General features: G+C 41.7%; 1 pseudogene; it reads right to left on the bottom strand.

The window, feature by feature from the left end:
• Window positions 1–1,460: 1,460 nt before the first annotated feature.
• LOC129081629 (uncharacterized) lies at window positions 1,461–1,573 on the bottom strand (annotated as a pseudogene).
• Window positions 1,574–6,427: the final 4,854 nt, after the last annotated feature.

Genomic DNA, 6,427 nt, shown 5'->3' with positions numbered 1-6,427 from the left:
GTGAACCAAAAGTTCGCCAGTGCAATTCACAGTCAGGGCACATGTCTGGGTTGTGGGGCAGGTCCCCAGTTGGGGATGTGTGAGAGGCAACTGATCTATCTTTCACACATCGATGTTTCTCTCCCTCTCTTTCTCTCTCTTACTCTCTCTCTAAAAATAAATAAGATCTTTAAAAAAATTCCCTCTTTATCTTTAAACTTGGCACTTTAATTATGATGTGTCTTGCAGTGGACCTCTTCGCATCCATCTTGTTTGGGACTCTCTGTGCTTCCTGAACTTGGCATGTTTATTTCCTTCACCAAATTAGGGAAGTTTTCTTTCATTATTTTCTCACATAGATTTTCAATTTCTTGCTCTTTTTCTTCTCCTTGTAGCATTCCTATGATGCGAATGTTGGGCCTTTTAAAGTTGTCCCAGAGGCTGCTTATACTACGCTCATTTTTTTTTTGGATTCCTTTTTCTTTTTGTTCTGCATGGTTGCGTTTTGCTTCGTTATGTTCCAAATTATTGATTTGTATCTCACCTTTATCCACTCTACTGTCGTTTCCCTATAAATTGTTCTTTATTTAAATTAGTGTATCCTTTATTTCTGACTGGATCTTTTTTGTGCTGCTGAGGTCCTCACTGAGTTCCTTGAGCATCCTTATATCCAGTGTTTTGAACTCTGCATCTGATAGATTGCTTATCTCAGTTTCATTTAGCTCTTTTTCTGGAATTTTGATCTGTTCTTTATTTGGACCATGTTTCTTTGTCTTTTTGTTTTGTCGGCCTCCTTGTGTTTGTTTCTGTGTATTAGGTAGAGCTCTTTGACTCTGTGTCTTGGTGGTATTGCCTAATGTAGTAGGTGTCCTGTAGTGTCCAGTGGAACAGCCTCTCCTATCACCCAAGCTGGGTACTTGAGGTCTGCCCTTTGTGTGGGTTGAATACACCCTCCTCTTGTAGCTGGGCCTTGGGTGCTGTTGGCAGATCTGTGGGAGGGATTTATGCAGGCCAGTCAGCTTTAAGGATTGGCTGTGACCATTTACAATCAACCTGTGCCTTTCGTGAAGGATCAGCTGTGTGGGGGCAGGGTGGTGGTGCTCCAAAATCATCTGTAGCTGTTTACTGCATGTGCTTGCCCTGGGGTTTCCCAGGTGGTACAGGCCAAGGTCCGCCCCTACCTGTGTTTTCCCTGGGCCACCCTGCCAGAGCTATAAAGCAATCTGAGATGACTGCTACTTGTGCTGGGCTTGGAGATTCCCAGGTAAAGCCAAGTAGTGAATCTAGGCTGGCTACTGCTAGTGCTGGGCCTGGGGCTCACTGAAGCCAGCTGTTGCTCGTTTGATAGGATTTTGGAAGTTATGGAACATGAGCCAAGACCAGCCATTCATAGAGAAAAGAAGCTTGGGTGGACCCATAAATTGGGTGGGGCAGAGTCTTTGGGGACCTCCAAGGTGGGTCAAACAGTGTGACCCAGGTTGATGGAGTCTCTGATATGGCACCAGCTTGTAGGCTTTGTGGTCTGTGGGGGAAGGGTTTAAACTGATAAGAACAGATGCTACACTTGATCTTAGCCAAAAGGCAGAGAAACAATAGGGGAGAGGATTTAGAAAAGGGACAATGGCCTTTACTTGCCTTGGTTCCCTTCAAGTGGCCACCCCATTGCTGGAGCTCAGAGGGGGCAAGTCTGAGTAAGTCTGTGTATGGGTTCTTTAAGAGGAACTGCCTTGGGTGCCAACCATGTCCTCCTCAGACTCAATCCCCATTGGTGTTTGCAGCCAGAAGTTGTGGGGACTTATCTTCTGGTACTGGAACCCTGGGCTGGGGGGCCTGATTTGAAGCTGGCTGGGGATCCTAGCTCCAGAGATATCCCTCCCAAATTTTTATCCACCACATTTGGGTGTGGGACCAGCCCATTCTACATTGGCCCCCCTCCTACCAGCCTCGATGGATGTGGTTTCTTTAATTCTGTAGTTGTCAGACTTCCATTCAACTCAATTTCTGATGGTTGTGGGTGATGGCTATTCTATATTTTAGTTGTAATTTTTTAAAAGACTTTCTATGGGTTGTTTTTTTCTTATGATTTTATTTATTTTTAGAGAGAGGGGAAGAGAGGGAGAAAGGAAGATAAACATCAGAGTGTGGTTGCCTCTTGCATACCACCTCCTGCAACCCAGGCATGTGCCCCGACTGGGAATCGAACCAGCGACCCTTCGGTTTGCAGGCCAGTCAATCCACTGAGTCACACCTTCCAGGGCTTTAGCTGTAATTTTGATGTGATTATGCAAAGAGGTGAGCAATGTCTGCCTACACCGCCATCTTGACCAGAAGATTAAAATACTTCTTTTTGTTTTCTTTCTGTACTAGGTTGTGGGCAAAGAAATTTCTTTAGAATTTCACACCAAGAAACTCTGTAGGGTACTCTGATGTTTAAACTGTGGCGGCATTCACAGATGTTGCAGGGACTTCTGTGGTTCTTAAAAACAAACATTTCTAGTGTTTTTCACAGAACAGTCCAGTAAGGTCAACCTGAGCACCATCACAGTGGTTGATAGAGTAACTCTGACCCTTGTTTTTGATCATTGGCATCTCCAAATATGTTTTGTAACCTCGTCTTCCCAGTCATCATTTTTATGCCATTTTCTGTTGTTTGCTGTTTTGCTTTGCTGCTCGTCTTTTTTTTTTTTTTCTTAATTGATTTGAGAGAGAGGATGGATGGCAGGGGAGAGAGAGAGGGAAGTATTGATTTGCCCTTCCAATTATTTTTTGCATTCATTGGAGCAAAATTCAATGGTAGCTCTTTGTATGTGTTGACCAGGGACTGAATGTGCAACAAGGCGTATTGGGACAAAGTTCTAACCACCTGAACTACCTGGTCAGGGCTAATTTGCTGTTTGTCATAATTAGATCTTATTCCCCTCCCCTGTGGTTGAAATTATTTGTGCATAGCTGTCTCCTTGTTCTGGAATATAGAAGAATTCTAATATGTCTTATTTGCCATCTTGCTGAAGTCAGTTGCATAGATCTTTTTTCTATGTATTCCTTTGTGCTTTATTTTTCTACCCCAGTGCTGCCACCCATTTCTTCTGTTTTTGTCTTAGAATTTATACCATCTGTATTACATGTAGGGACTCAACTGGAATTTAATGGGATATAAGAATCAGTTGTGCATCCCAGAAAATCTTGACTACATCTATAACAGGGTGGACCCAGAAGCTGTCTTGCTTTGGTAATGGGCCATTGGAGAGGGTGTTGTTCAGGTCATAACTAGGAACTCATTTGTCCAACAGTGTCTTGGTCCCATTGCCAGTTTCTCACCTCATTCTCCCTCTTCTTGTTTATTGTTGACATTTTGTCAAATACTGAGTTCTAAGTTATCATTTCTACTCAGATTCCCAGCCCATGGATAATTTTCCCCTTGTTAAACTTTGTACCTCAGCTATTTCTGTTACAGTTTCTTTTTTTACCTCAGTCCAAACTTGGTCCATGCCTGGAGACCGTTAGAGTGTGCACATATCATCATATTGACCTTGACCATTGTATGCTGTAGTATTTTTATGGGTTTGAACTCATTCAAATTATTGTACACAGGCTTACATCACCAGTAGGAAAGGTCCTTCAGGAAGCCATTTGTTGAGGAACAATGAATAGACCCTGTCTCTCTTCCTTGTGTTTCATCCTTTGTTTGTGTTTTTTCCTGGTGAGGTCTCCACCACTGACTGACCTTTAGGGCCAAGTAAAGTATAATAGCCATTTCTTCAAAGTCTGACTACTTCTCTTGAAAATCATTTCATGGTACAGGGATCAAGAAGCATAATTGGCAGGAACAGAATAGACAGGGAGGATGTTAAGAATAGTGTAGGAAAGGGAGAAGCCAAAGAACTTACATGTATGACACATGGACATGAACTAAGCTAAGGGGATAACTGGAGAGAAGGGGGTTACCAGACAGAAGGAGGCAAAGGAAAAATCAACTGGCATAACTGTATCAACATAATCAACAAAATATACTTTAAAAAATCATTTTATAGAATCATCCCTAGCTGTGACAGATGGCCATGTGTGATGAGGATATTCCTTCCATATAAGGTTAATACATACTTCATTAGTATTTCTTTTTGTTTAGGTTGCTGCTGTGGAGCAGAGGATGTGGAAGCACTGATTGAACAGAATGTTCCTGTTAGAGCATCACAAGCAAAGAATCTCAGGCTAGCTTTATCTTCCCAGAAGAGCCACCCCTGTGAGAGTTGTGGGCCAGTGTTGAGAGACATTTTTCACTTCATAGAGGAGCAGGAAACACAACACAGTCAGGAACCGTTGCCGTGTGGAGCATGTGGAGGACAATTTTATTTCAGTGTAAAGTGTTACCAGCACCAGGAGCACCATGCGGGAGAGAAGCCTTTCATAAGAGATGTGGACAGGAGGTCGCTTTTGAAGGGCTGTAATTTTAATGTGTCACAGAAGCTTTTTTACCTCTCTGGAGGTAAGGCAGGACATCAATACAGGGTCAGGACATCTGCAGAAACAGACTACTCACGCCAGAAATAGGCCAAATGAAATCTCTATGTCTGGGGTGACTATTCAAAGAAAAAGTTATTCCACCCTGAATGAATGTAAAAAAGCCATTGTCTGCAACCACACATTTGTTCAGAATAAGGGTGTTCGTACTGGAAGACGGTATCTTGTGTTTTGTGAATGTGAAAAACATTTTACCAGAATTTCTAGTTTTCGCTATCATCAGAAAATTCACAGGAGAGAGAGACATTATGAATGCAGTGAATGTAAGAAATCTTTTACCAATAATAGTACCAGCATTTGTTATCATCAGAGAATTCACACTGGAGAAAGGGCTTTTCAATGCAATGAATTTGGGAAATGTTTTAACACAATTAATCACCTGCATCGTCATCAGAGAGTTCACACAGGAGAAAGGTCTTATGATTGCAGTGAATGTGGAAAATCTTTTACCACTAGCACTAACCTCCATTATCATCAGAGAGTTCACACTGGAGAAAGGCCTTTTCATTGCAGTAAATGTGGGAAATCTTTTTGCAGTAGCCTTGGCTTTCATTATCATCAGAGATTTCACACAGGAGAAAGGCATTATAAATACAGTTAATATGGGACACGTTCTAGCCAAAATTTTTACCTTCCTCCATACATAAAAGTTCACATGGTGGGGGAGGTCTTAGGTATGTAGGAAATGTACAGTTTTTTCTTTGTGTGTGTTAACAGTACTATAGAAAACTCTGTGAAGCCTTGTTTTTCTGAGTCTAGTCTCACAGTAGGGAGGTTCTCCATTAATTTTTTTAAGTGGGAAGCATGTGTGTCCAAATTGTGCTTCTGATTTACCCAGGTCTTTGCCAGTTCCACATCACTGCATATTGCTCTTGCTGAAGATATTTCACTTGCACCACCTATATGTTCCCCACAGATGCATCGGTCACCATTCTAACATTCTCACAGAAGATAATTGTAGTAGTAGCCTAACTCTTTTTTAGGTCTTCTTTCCTTTTACTCTCACTAGTTGGCACATTGACTTGACTCAGTGCTGGCTCAGGGAACATTATCTAAGTTCAGCTGTCAGTTTGCAGAAGGACTTTTTTTCAGGGATATGCTTTTACTAGGTATCAGTGATACATTTTTGAGTGTCCATGTCACCAGTACAAGAACTGCCAGGCTCATTTTCCTTTGGATTGTAAAATAAAGACCATGATTAAAAGACCTTTTAAAGTTCTTTAATCATGGGTGTTCTGTTTCTTGTGTGGGGTAGTTTATAAGCAGATTTGAGCCCTACATGCATGAAGTGCTGAATAGTTTTATGTGGTCTCAAACTTTCTCTGCCTCCATGGGGACAGTTTGGTGAAGAAACTAACTCAGCAGTTTTTCTTAAATTTGCATTGCTCTTATAGCCACCTAGGCAACACTGTGGGCTCTCTAGTTCTCATGAGAAGCCTGGATAATGAGTTTAGGAGACACAGAGCTCACTCCAAAGAGTGGGTAGCTAAGACAACCTCACATATGTCTGGGAGCAGCATGAATTTTTTCCTTGTTTGCAAAGGATGCTAATACTTTTGAATGGAATCTCTGGCCCACAGCTTGCAAAGGGCCATGTGCCATAATGTCTGCAATTGCATGGGTGATGGTCACTAGTTGTAGCACCAAAGAAGTTAGGGGAAACTGTGATTGCAAGAGAAACACTGGCCTAATAGGTATTGGAGGAGACTGCAGCTAACTAGAGTGAATGTGCCTCTTCTGAGCGTGCATCCAGAAACGTTTCTGAGAAAAAGACTGCAGGATTGGTGTGCACACAAATTGGACAATCTGCAGGAATATTTATCTTCTTTTGACTCAGTCATTGTCATTGAATATAGTAATAAATTTTGATTATATTTGGTTTGGTAAATCTTTTTTTTAAACAAAAAGTTGTGCTACCTGATTGTTGTTT

This window comes from Pteronotus mesoamericanus, unplaced genomic scaffold, assembly GCF_021234165.1.
Source record: "Pteronotus mesoamericanus isolate MK-2021 breed Mesoamerican mustached bat unplaced genomic scaffold, CSHL_Meso_final scaffold_1135, whole genome shotgun sequence".
NCBI lineage: Eukaryota > Metazoa > Chordata > Mammalia > Chiroptera > Mormoopidae > Pteronotus > Pteronotus mesoamericanus.
Note: the sequence above shows the minus strand (reverse complement) of the source record. Positions and strands in the feature narration are given on the sequence as shown.